This window comes from Pongo pygmaeus, chromosome 1, assembly GCF_028885625.2.
Source record: "Pongo pygmaeus isolate AG05252 chromosome 1, NHGRI_mPonPyg2-v2.0_pri, whole genome shotgun sequence".
Lineage (NCBI taxonomy): Eukaryota > Metazoa > Chordata > Mammalia > Primates > Hominidae > Pongo > Pongo pygmaeus.
The window spans coordinates 79,690,984-79,704,201 of record NC_072373.2 but is presented as its reverse complement, the minus strand read 5'-3'; the positions used below and the strand labels follow the sequence as shown (position 1 = coordinate 79,704,201).

At 37.5% G+C, this 13,218-nt stretch overlaps 1 pseudogene; it reads right to left on the bottom strand.

Moving 5' to 3' along the window:
- Window positions 1–11,049: 11,049 nt before the first annotated feature.
- Window positions 11,050–12,293, bottom strand: LOC129038373 (HAUS augmin-like complex subunit 4; annotated as a pseudogene).
- Between the last annotated feature and the right edge of the window lie 925 nt (window positions 12,294–13,218).

The window sequence follows — 13,218 nt, the reverse complement described above, 5'->3', positions numbered from 1 at the left end:
TATATACTACAACATGGATGAAACTCAAAATAATTATGCTTTTGTACAGGTGGAATTATACAATATGTACTAATATGTATAAAAGTATGAAAAAGTATGAAAAGTATGGAAAAAGCAAAGTAATCTTTAGTGACAGAAAGCAAATCAATGATTGACTGGGGGAATGGAGGCATATGAGAAAAGGTAGGTGAGAGAGATTATAAGAGGACATAAGGTAACATTTGAGTTGATGAATATGTTGAGGACATAAGGAAACATTTGAGTGGATGAGTATGTTCATTATCTTAACTGCACTGATGGTATATATAGCCATATATATGTACATATATGTGTATATATATATACACACACAGAAATTTATCAAATTATATGCTTCAAACATATTCTTTTTACTGTATGCAACTAAATCAAAATAAAACAGTTAAAACTTATGTGGGGCTCAACTAAAGCAATGCTTAGGGAAAAGATTATATTATTGAATACTTATATTAGAAATGAAGGAAGGCCTGGTGCAGTGGTTTATGCCTTTAATCCCAGCACTTTGGGAGGCTGAGGTGGGAGGATTGCTTGAGGCCAGGAGTTTGAGACCAGCTTAGGCAACAGAGGGTGATCCTGTCTCTATAAAAAATAATTTTAAAAATTAACTGGGTGTAGTGGTTCACACCTGTGGTCTCACTTACTTGGGAAGCTGAGGCAAGAGGATTGCTTGAACCCAGAAGTTTGAGGCTGCAGTGAGCTATGATTGTGCCTGGGCAAAATAGTGAGACCCTGTTTCTAAAAAAAAAAAGGGAAGAAAAAAAAGAAAGAAGAAATGAAGACACTGATGAGCAAATAAAACACAAAGCCAACAGAAGAAAGGAAAAAATAGATAAGAACAAAACTAATGCAATTTAAAAGATAAAATCAATAAAGTCAATGAAACCATTGACTTTACTGGTTTGTTACTTGAAGAGATCAAAAAACTTAACAAACTTTTTTATTAGACTGATTAAGAAATAAAGAAGATACAAATTACCAACATTAGGATTGAAAGAAGAACATCATGTGACCTACAAAAATTAGGAGGTCAATAAAAGCATATTATGAACATCTTTATGCCTATACATTTGATAGCACATGTGGAAATGGACAAATTTCTTAAAAGACAGAAACTAATAAAACTTATTCAAGAAGAAAGAATGTCAATAAACAGCTCATTAATTAGTAAAGTAATTGAACTAGAACCTAAAAGTGTGCACCCTAAAAATTCCAGGACCAGATGTCTTCACTGTTTAATTCTACCAAGAATCTATGAAAGACATAAATTTTACAAGAATTCTGCCAAAAAATAAAAAGGAAGGAGCACTTTCCAATTCATTTTATGAGTCAACATAGCCTTGACATAAAAACCAGACAAAGACATTACAATGTAAGAAAACTATAGCTCAATATCCTTCATGATCATAGACGCAAAAGACATTGACAAAATTTTAACTAACTGAATCCATCACCTTATAAAATTAATAATATATTATTATCAAGATGCTTCTCAGGAATTCAAGGTTGGCTTAATATTCAAAAATCAATCAATCCAATTAATAACTCAACAGACTAAAAATGCATAAAATTATCTTCCTTGATGCAGAAGAGCTTTTTTTCAAATTCAAAACCCTTGTTGATAAAAATTCTCAGCTAACCAAGAGTGGAAGAGAGTGTTCTTAACATAATCAAGGACCTCTATGGAAAAAATCACAGTTAACATACTTAATGGTGAAAGCCCAAAGCCTTTCTCCCTAAGATCAGGAACAGCACAAAGCTGTCTGCTCTCATCATTTCTATTTAACACTATACTAGAGTTTTTAGACCAGAGTTTCTCAACATCAGTATACTGACATTTTGGGCCTGATCAATTTTTGTTGTTCTTGAGCTGGCACATGCATTGTCATATGTTAGCAGCATCCCTGGCTTCTCTGCACTAGATTCCAGTAGTACTTGTGTCAACCAAAACTTTTTCCAGATGTTGCCAAATGACTCTTGAGGAGAGACAAAATGATTACCAGTTGAGAATCACAGTTCTAGAAAGTGTATAGTGAGAAAAACGGAAGAGAAAAGAAAGGAAGGGAAAAGAACCAAATCAGAGAGGAAGAAATAAAATTGTCTATTTTCAGTGCATTATTGTCAATGAAGAAAATTCTGAGAAATCTCAAAGAAAAGGCACAAGATCTAATACATGAGTTTAGTGAAGTGGAAAGATACAAAGAAATATACAGAAATCAGTAGTATTTCTATATCTGACAATAAACAATGAAAAGTTGAAATTTAAAATTACCATTACAAAAGCATAAAAAATATGGAAATACTTAGGATACTTTTAACAAAATATTTGAAATACATGCACACTGAAAACTCAATATATTGTGAAGAGAAATTTTAAAAAACCTAAATAAATGAAGAGATATACCATTTTAATAGAACAGAAAACTGAATATTGTTAAAATAGTAATTCTTCTGAAATTAATCTTTAGATTCAATGCAAATCTAATCAAAATACCAGCAAAATTATTTTATAGAAAGTAAAAAACTAATTCTGAAATTTATATGGAAATTCAAGGACTTAAACATAGCATAAAAATGCACATATATATGTGTGTATATGTAAATACACACACATAAATAAAAGGACCAAGTTAGAGAAATTGCACTATCTATTTTCAAGGCTTACTATAAAACCACATTAATCATGGTAGTGTGGCCAGGCACAGTGACTCATACCCATAATCCCAGTACTTTGGGAGGCCAAGGCAGGTGGATAGCATGAGCCCAGGAGTTTAAGATTAGCCTGAGCAACATGACGAAACCTCATCTCTAAAAAAAATACAAAAAAATTAGGCGAGGGTGGTTACGTGCTCCTGTAGTCCCAGCTACTTGGGCAGCTGAGGCAGGAGGATCGCTTGAGCCCAGGAGTTGGAGGTTGCAGTGAGCTATGATTGTGCCACTGTGCTCCAGCCAGGGCAACAGAATGAGATCCTGTCTCAAAAAGAAATTATGGTAATATGGTGTTGTAAAAATAATACACATATAGATCAATAAAACAGAATTGAGAGTACAGAAATAAACCAAGACACATTTGGCCAATGATTTTTATTTACTTATTTATTTATTTTCTTGATATAAAATATTTTACATATTTATGGAGCACATGTGAGTATTTGTTATATGCATAGAGTGTAATGATCAAGTCAAGAGTATTTGGGACATCTATCACTTTGAGTATTTATCTCTATGTGTGGGTAAAATTTCATGTCTTCTCTTCTAGCTGCTTTGGAATATACACTATATTGCTGCTAACTTAGTCACCCTACTCTGCTATCAAATATTGGTGTTCTTTTTCTTCTATCTAACCACTAATCAATGTCTCTTTGTCCTCCCATCTCCACCCACACACCCTTCCCAGTCTCTGGTACCTATTATATCTATTCTCTACCTCCATGAGGTCAACTTTTTTAGCTCCCACATATGAGTGAGAACATGCACTATTTGACTTTCTGTGCCTAGGTTATTTCACTTAATATAATGACTTTCAGTTCTATCCATGTTGCTCCAAGTGACATAATTTCATTTTTTTATGGCTAATAGTATTCTATTGTGTATATATACCATTTTATTTATCCATGCATCTGACAGTGAACACTTAGGTTGTTTTCATATCTTTGCTATTGTGAATGGTTCTGCAATAAACATGCCAGCACAGGATCCCTTGATATACAGATTTGTTTCTTTCTTTTTTTATATATTCAGCAGTGGGATCACTGGATCACATGGCAGTTCTATTATTTTAGCTTTTTGAGAAATCTCTATATTTTTATAATGGTTTTGCAAATTTACATTTGTGCCAACAGTGTATAAGGCTTCTCTTTTCTCCACATCCTCACCAGCATTTTTTGTCTTTTTAATGATAGCCATTCTAACTGGGGCAAGATGTCATCTCATTGTGGTTTTGATTTTTGTTTCCCTGATAATTAGTAATGTTGAGTATTTTGTCATATACCTGTTGGTCATTTATGTCTTCACTTGAGAAATGTCTATTCAGGTCCTTAGCCCACTTTTTAATGGGGCTAATAGTTGAAAAACTATTTATTTTTTTACTGTTGAACTGTTTGAGTTCCTTGTATAATGTGGATGTTAGTCCCTTGTTGGATGAGTAATTTGCAAATATTTCCTCCCATCCAGCATGTCGTCTCTTCACTCCATTGACTATGTCCTTTGCTGTGCAGAAGCTTTTAGGTTAATATAGTTTTATTTGTCTATTTTTGTTATATTTGTCTGTGCTTTAGCCACGAAATCTTTCCCTAGACTGATGTCTTGAAATATTTTTTTAAGTTTTTTTTTTTCCTGGCAATTTTATAGTTTCAGGTTTTGTATTTAAGTCTTCAATCCATCTGATATAATTTTTGTATGTGGAGGAGATATAGGTCCAGTTTCATTCTTCTGCATATAGGTATTCAATTTTCCCAATCCCATTTAATGCAAAGGGTATCTTTTCTCAGTGTATGTTCTTGATGCCTTAATTGAAAATCAGGTGGCTGTAAATACATATATTTATTTCTGGACTCTATTCCATTGGTCTAAATGTCTGTTTTTGTACCAATACCATGCTGTTTTGGTTACTATGGCCTTGTAATATATTTTGAAGTCATATAATATGATGCCTCTGACTTGGTTCTTTTGCTCAGAATTGCTTTGGCTATTCTGGCTCTTTTTTGGTTCCATCTGAATTTTATGACTGTTTTTCCTATTTCTGTAAAAAATGATGTTTTGATAGAGATTTCATTAAATTTGTAGATTGCTTTGGGCAGTATGGTTATTTTAAGTGAATTAGTTTTTGTTTATCCACAAAGATGGGATATCTTTTCATTTCTTTGCATCATCTTCAATTTTTTTTTCATCAGCGTTTTGTAGTTTTACTTGTAGATGTCTTTCACCTCTGGGTAAAATTTATTTCTAGATATTTTACTTTATTGTGGCTATTGGAAATGAGATTGCCTTCCTAACTTGGTTCTCAGCTGAATTGTTGTTGGAGTATAAAACTACTACTGATTTTTGTACATTGATTTAGTATCCTGCAACTTCCCTACATTTATCAAAACGATGAGTTTTAGTTGGAGTCTTTAGGTTTTTTCAGATATAAGGTCATATCATCAAAAAGAGGGTCAATTTGACTTCCTCTTTACAATTTTGTGTCTTTTATTTCTTTCTCTGGCCTGATTGCTCTGGCTAGGACTTCCAGTACTATGATGAATAGAAGTGGTGAAAGGGGGCATCCTTGTCTTGTTCTAGATCTTAGAGGAAAAGCTTCCAGGTTTTCCTCATTCAGTATAATGCTAACTGTGGGTTTGTTATATAAGCTCTTTATTATTCTGAGATATGTTCCTTCTATTCATAGTTTGTTGAGAGTTTTTTTTTTATCATAAGGGGATATTAAATTTTATCAAATGCTTTTTATGCTTCTATTGAGATGATCATATGGTTTTTCTCCTTCATTCTGTTAATGTCATGTATCATGTTTATTGATTTGTATATGTTGAGCCATCCTTGGCATCCCTGGGACAAATCCCACTTGATCATGGTGTCTTCCTTTTGATCTGCTGTTGTATTCAATTTGCTAGTATGTTGTTGATTTTTGAGTCTAGGTTCATCAGGGGTATTGGCCTGTAAGTTTTCTTTTCTTTTTTCTTTCTCTCTGTCTCTGTGTGTGTGTGTGTCCTTGTTTGGTTTTGGTATCAGATTAATGCTGGTCTCATAGAATGAGTTAGGAAAAGTTTCCTTCAATTTGAGTTTTTGGAATAGTTTCAGGAGGATGGTATAGTTCTTTATACGTTTTGCACAATTCGACTGAATTCTTCCTGTCCTGTTTTTTTTTAATTATTATTATTGATTAAATCTTGCTACCCATAATTGGTAGATTCAGGTTTTCTTTTTTTTTCTGATTCAATCTTGATAGTTTATAGGTTTCTATGAATTTACCCATTTCATCTAGGTTTTTCAGTTTGTTGGTGTACATTTGTTCATAATAATCTCCAATGACCTTTAATATTTATGTGGTATCTTTTGTAATGTCTCCCTTTCTTCATTTCTGATTTTTTAAAATTTGGGTCTTCTCTGGTTAGTCTAGCTAGTGGTTTTTCAATTTCTTTTATCTTTTTGAAGAACCTAGTTTCTGTTTTTTAGTCTCTATTTCATTTAGTTCTGCTCTGATCTTTATTGTTTGATTCCTTCTGTTAATTTGGGTTTGGTTTGCTCGTGCTCCATTTAGTTCCTTGAGGTACATGTTCGGTTGTTTATTTGAAGTATTTTGACTTTTATATAGGTATTTTTATACAGGCATTTATTGCTTCCCTCTTAGCATTTGGTGTATCCCACAGGTGTGAGTATGTTTTGTTCCCATTTTCATTTATTTCAAGAACATTTTTTATTTCCATCTTAATTTCTTCATTCTTAATTCTTTGTTGACCCAATGGAGGTTCAGGAGTATGTTGTTTACTTTCTATGTATTTGTATAGTTTTCAAAATTCCTCTTAGTATTGATTTCCAGTTTTATTCCATTGTGATGTGAGAAGATACTTTATATAATTTTGATTTTTTTTAATTTGAGACATATTTTGTGGCCTAATATGTGATCTATCCTGGGGAATGTTCCATGTGCTGATGAGAATAATGTATCTTTTGTAGTTGTTGGACAAAATGTCCTGTAAATGTCTGTTAGGTCCATTTGGTCTAATGTCCAGTTTAAATCCTGTTTCTTTATTGATTTTCTGTCTAGATGATCTGTCTAACTCTTAAAGTGGAGTGTTGAAGTCCCCCACTAGTATTGCACTGGAGTCTATTTTTCTCTTTAGATCTAGCTATATTTGCTTTGTAAATCTGGGTGCACCAGTGTTTGGTGCATATTTATTTAGAATTGTTATTTCTTCGTGTTGGATTGATCTCTTTGCCATTATATAGTGACTTTTTTATTTCATTTTTTTACTGTTTTTGTCTTAAGGTTTGTTTTATCTGATATAAGTACAGTTATTCCTGCTTGCTTTGTCTTGCTTTGCATCTTTGTCTTCCATTTGTGTGAAATACCTTTTCCTTCTTTTTACTTGAGTCTATATGTGTTTTGCAGGTAAAGTATGTTTCTTGTAGGAAACATATAATTGGATCATGTTTCTTTATCCGTTTAGCCAGTCTACATATTTTTAAGTGGAGAATTTAATCATTTACATTCAGAGTTATGGCAGATATGTAAGGCTTTGTTCTTGTCATATTGTTAATTGTTTTCTGGTTGTTTTGTATATTCTTAGTTCCTTTCCTTTTTTTCTATTGTCTTTGTGGTTTGGTGATTATGTATAATGGTACCATTTGAGTTATTTCTCTTTCTCATTTGTTTGTTTGCTTTACTGTTGAATTTATACTTTTATGTGTTTTCATGATGGCAAATGTCCTTTCAGCTTCAGATTCCCCTGAGCATTTCCTGTAGACCAGCCTAGTGGTGATGAATTCCCTCAGCATTTGCTTGTGTGGGAAAGACTTTATTTTTCTTTCATTCATGAAGGGTAATTTTGTTGACATAGTGTCATGGCATATTTTTCTTTCAGTGCTTTGAATATGTCATTCCATTATCTCTTGACCTGTAAGGTTTCTGCTGAGGAATTCACTATTAGTCTGATGGGTGTTCTTTAAAAGGTGTAGATGTGAGCTGGGTGCAGTGGTGCTCACGCCTATAACCCCAGCACTTTGGGAGGTTGAGGCAGGTGGATCGTGGGGTCAGGAGTTCGAGACCAGCCTGGCAAACACAGTGAAACCCCATCTCTACTAAAAATACAATAAATTAGCCAGGTGTGGTGGTGTGCACTTGTAATCCCAGCTACTTGGAAGGCTGAGGCAGGAGAGTCACATGAGCCTGGGAAGTGGAGGTTGCAGTGAGCCGAGATCGCCCCATTGCACTTCAGCCCAGGCGACAGTGCAAGACTCCGTCTCAAAAAAAAAAAAAAAAAGGTGTAGATGCTTTTCTGTTACATTTTAAAGACTCCTCTCTTTGTCTTTGGTTGTAGACAGTTTGCCCACAATGTACTGTCAAGAACAACTTTTTGCATCATATTCATTTGAGGATCTTTGCGCTTCCTGTATCTGGGTATCTAAGTCTCCTGCTAGACTTGGGAAGTTTTCATCTAGCATTTTGTTAAATAGGTTTTCTAATCTTTTCTTTCTCTCTTTGCCCTCAGGGACACTGATAATTCAAATATTCCATTACTTTATGTTGTCCCAAATGTCACAAAGGCTTTGCTCATTCTTTTTTATTTCATCTTTATTTTTTCTGATTGGATTATTTCAAAACACCAGTCTTCAAGTTCTGAGATTTTTTCTTCTGCTTGGTCTCATCTATTTTTGAAGCTTTCACATGTATTTTGCATTTTAGTAAATGAATTATTCAGTTTCAGAATTTCTGTTCAATTCTTTTTTAAAATAGTTATCTTTCTGGCAATTTTTTTTTTATTTATGACCTGAATCACTTTTCTGATTCCTCTAAATTTTTTTTCAGAATTCTCTTGTGTCTCATTGAGCTTCTTTAAAATCGGTATTTTGCGTCTTTATTTGGGATTTTGTTTCTTTAATTGGGATCTGCTGCTGGAAAATTATTGAGTTCCTTTGGAGGTGTTGTATTTCCTTACTTGTTCATGTTTCCTGCATCCTTACATTGATATCTGCACATCTGGTGTAACAGACACTTCTTTCAAGTTTTTTAATTTGATTTCATGGGGCAGAACTTTTCCTGAAGATGTATATCTGTTTGCAGTTGAGTAGGTCACTCTGGCTTTGATATTGGGTGTATGCAGTAGGGTAGTCTCTGTGTGATTTCTTCAGCTATGAATAGGGTCGGTAGTATTTGTGATTTCCTTAGTGGCTTAGGGTGTAGTTGTTAGTGGAGGCTATGATGAAGTTTTTATGGGTTCTAAGATGCCTGGTGGGCCAGTCTTCAGGCCCCGGTGGTGGTAGCAGTGGGTTGAGCATACCTGTCCTTGAGCCTCAGAGTGATGTATGCTGCCACTGGTATTAGCAGGTCCAGGTAAGCCAGTAGTGGCAGCTGTGGGCAAGGCATGCAGGTGGGTTCTTAGGTCTCCAGGCAGTGGTGTGATGTGGGTGATGGTAGAAGCAGTGGTGGAGCAACCCACTGGACCCCAGGTAGTCCATTCTGGTATTGGTGGTGGCTGTGATAAGTTGGGTGGGCCAGTCTGCTGACCTGCAGGTGGCTCATGTGGGTGACTGCCAGCTGTGGTGGTATCAACAGGTTGGGTCAGCCCAGCTTCAGACCCCAAGAGGAATGTTCAGGTACCACTGGTGGTGAACTGGGCTGAGAGACCCCCAGGCCCCTAAATGGCATACTAGAGTAGTAGGGAAATGGGACTGAGTTGATAACCTTGTCCTCAGGTTCCCTGGAAGTGTGTTCAGGCAGTGGCTGTGATAGGCAGGGGCAGATGGTTCCTAGGCTGCTGGCAGAATTGTCAGGTTTGGGCAGCAGTGGCTGCACTGCAGGCTGCCTCCAGGGAGGGCAAGGCCACTCTCAGTGGGAGCAGCTAAAGCAGTAAGCTGTGGAGCTTGCAGTTTGCTCACACCTTGGTCTCTTAGCAGCCTACAGCAGTGGCAGTGGTATTTGTCCTCAGGGCTTGTTAAAGTGCCCAGCTTTCCCTCTCCTTCTTTGGCCTGGTGGCCCCAGGGGAAGATCATAGTGCTTTGGAGGCTGGGCTGTCAAAATGGCACTGGCTATGGGCCTGGTACCAGGGAGGGCAGTGCCACTCTCAGTGGGAACAGCACGGGCAGAAAGCTGTGGTGTGTACAGTTTCTTCACATCTTGGCCCCGCAATAGTCTGCAGTAGTGGTGGGATTTGTCCTTGGAAGAAAGTGCCCATCCTCCTCTTGTCCTCCTTGGCCCAGTGGCAGCTATGGCAGTGATGGTCCCAGGGTAGGACAAAGTCCTCTGGGGGCTGAGCTCTCCGAATGACACTATGTTACAGTTGTGCAAGGCTCAGAAGCCTGTGGGACTCAGCCTAAGTTCCCTTTCCGAAACGATGCCTCTGTACAATCTCTAGGCATCTCCCTATGTTAGTCTTGACGCCCATGAGGGTTGAGGGGCTCTCCAGTGCCTAGAATTGAAGTTCATGACAAGAATTTGGAGCCCCGAAGGTCTCACTGACCATTTCCCAGCATCTGGGAGCTTCTCCCAAATCCCAGGCAATCTTGGCTGCGCAGGCTGCCTCACTTCCCTCTCCTTCTTTGTTTTCAGTGCTTCCTGTCACTTCTCTGTTGAATTCCAGTGTTCTTTCTTAGATTTGTGATTATCTACTTCCTATTTTGGTCCTTCTCTGTGGAAGGGGCTCATACTAGCTGCATCTGGTCAGCTATCTTGCCTCTGTCTCTCCCAGTGATTTTTGACAAAAGTGCCAAGGTATTTCAATGGGGAATGTATTCATTAATCAACAAATGGCATAATCAAAAAGTGAACATTGACCCTTACTTTCACCATACAGAAAAATTAACTCAAAATGAATCATAGACCTAAATGTAAGTGTGAAAAACAAAACATTTCTGGAAGAATATGCAAGAAAAATCTTCAGGACCTCTAGCTAGACAAAGATATCTTAGATTGGACACATGCTCACAAACACATACAAGATGTAGAAATAATAGACACATTGAACTTTACCAAATATAAAACATTTGCCTTTTAAAAAACAACATTTAGAAAATAAAAAGGCAGGCCATGGACTGAAAGAAAATATTTTCAAAAGCTATATCTGATACCGAACTTATACAAAATACATAAAGAATGCTTAATTTCAATTATAAAGACAACATTTTTAAAATAAGCAAAACATATTTTAAGATATAATATCATAACTTTATTCAGGAGATAATCAAATACGATACAGGGCTGACACTGACAAACAGTCATGCATAAAAAATTATATAAATCTGCTTGCTAGATTTTCCAGAAGAGGCCCAGTCATTATAAACAAGAAAGAAAAACCAGGAGGGTGCCTAAACAACTGCGTCTTTCAAGCAAGTGCAAACGTTCCCACACTCCCTTGTAGCGAAGGCAGCCCCAGGTGAATGTGGTCCTACTAGCAGGAAGATTAGGAGGCAGCAGCTGTGCAGAAGCCATGCTTCCTGGCCCTGACAGAGCTCAACAGTAGGCCTTGTTGAACTCCTGGAGGGCCCACCGCTTCTTAGTTGCCTGCTTGAGTAGGGTGGACTCTTTTCACCAGTCTGTCAAACTCCTCCCCAAGTATTTCATAGGACTTCAGGACCTGTCTTGACTTCTCCATGTGCTGCTCCTGTAGGTGAATGGCTCCCTCCAAACCGTCCCTAATCAGACAATGAACTTCCACTTTCTCAGCAGTGTGTTGGACAAAATCTTTAACTCTTCCATCCTCAGCTTAAGTACCATAGCACCACACCTGACTTCCAGGTACTGGGCATTGATGTGGTCTAACTCGGAGTGAGTCTTCAGCCGTTGTTCCTGAAGAAGCCTCTGCAGCAAAGTGAGGCAGCAGAGAAGCACCTGGAAGTAGGTGGCACTCTTCTTCTCCAGCAGCACCACGTGATCCTTTTGCTGGCTCTTGGCATCCTGGCACTGCTGCTTCCTACCCACTAGTACCTCTGCAAGTTTCCACACGTTTGCTGCCTTCATGGTTTCACTGTCAGCTTCTGAATTGGGATCATAGTACCAGAGCAGAGTGAAACATTTCTTCTTGAGCTACTCCTCCACTTCTTGCTGTAGCAGAGCCCTCATCCACACAAAATCCTCTGAGAGTGGCATGTATTCCAGAAGGTCCGCTTTCTCCAGCTCTAGCAGTGAAGGTATCTCCCTCTCCTGGCTAGGACCTAAGAGCCATGTCAGTTCAGTTATGAGTAGCCACTGTTCAAGGGTCTCAAGAAACTTTTTGTCCTCAGAAGTTAAATTTGTGTCTTGTATCTTCACACAGTAGTCCACAAGCAACTCTTGAATAACTCCAGGTAATATCCCAGACCTAAACCATGTTGTCTTATGCAGTCAAACTTCCTTCCATGCCTTGTTGAAGTATTTCCATCCCTTCTCCAGGTGAGCAGAAATCCCCGAATGCCTTTTGATTTTCTTAGGATTCTAATACTGGGGCAGCTGAAGCTCTCAAGGGGGTGCCAAGATCCTCGGCTGGGGCAGGCTGGACAGCAGCGTCTGTCTACACCCAGGACCCACCCCACCCCGGGGCTTCGGAACTTGCTCCGGAACCTCTCATTCGGGCCCACTGCAGGGGCTAGGGGAAGCAAGGCCCAGGAGGACCTTGCTGGAAGGCCCTCCGGGAAGGGGAAGGGGCAGCAAAACATTTTAATAGACACTTCACCAAAGTAGATAAGCAGATAGCAAATAAGCACATTTTTAAATATTCAAGATTATTAGTCATTAGAAAAATGCAAATACCCAACTAGAATGGTAAAATTTCTAAACGCTCACCATTCCAAGTTTTGGCAGGTTATATGGAGGAACGGGAGCTCATATACATTGCTAGTGGGAATGTAAAAATTGTATAGTCATTTCTGGATGTTTAAACATATAAATAGACCATAGAGTTAAACATATTCATACTTACCATACAGCCTAGAAAATCTGCTGTTTGTTTTTACTCGAGAGAAATAAAAACATAAGTCAACTCAAAGACATGTACTTAACTGTTTATAGAAGTTTTACTTATAGCTCCAAACTTGAAACAATTCAAATTTCTACCAATCAGGAATATTTTTAATTAGACATAATTTTATTTTATTTTATTTTTATTTATTTTTTATTATACTTTAAGTTTTAGGGTACATGTGCACAATGTGCAGGTTAGTTACATACGTATACATGTGCCATGTTGGTGTGCTGCACCCATTAACTCTTCATTTAGCATTAGGTATATCTCCTAATGCTATCCCTCCTCCCTCCCCCAACCCCACATCAGGCCCTGGTGTGTGATGTTTCCCTTCCTGTGTCCATGTGTTCTCATTGTTCAATTCCCACCTATGAGTGAGAACATGCGGTGTTTGGTCTTTTGTCCTTGTGATAGTTTGCTGAGAATGATGGTTTCCAGCTTCATCCATGTCCCTGCAAAAGACATGAACTCATCATTTTTTATGGCTGCATAGTATTTCATGGTGTATATGTGCCACATTTTCTTAATCCAG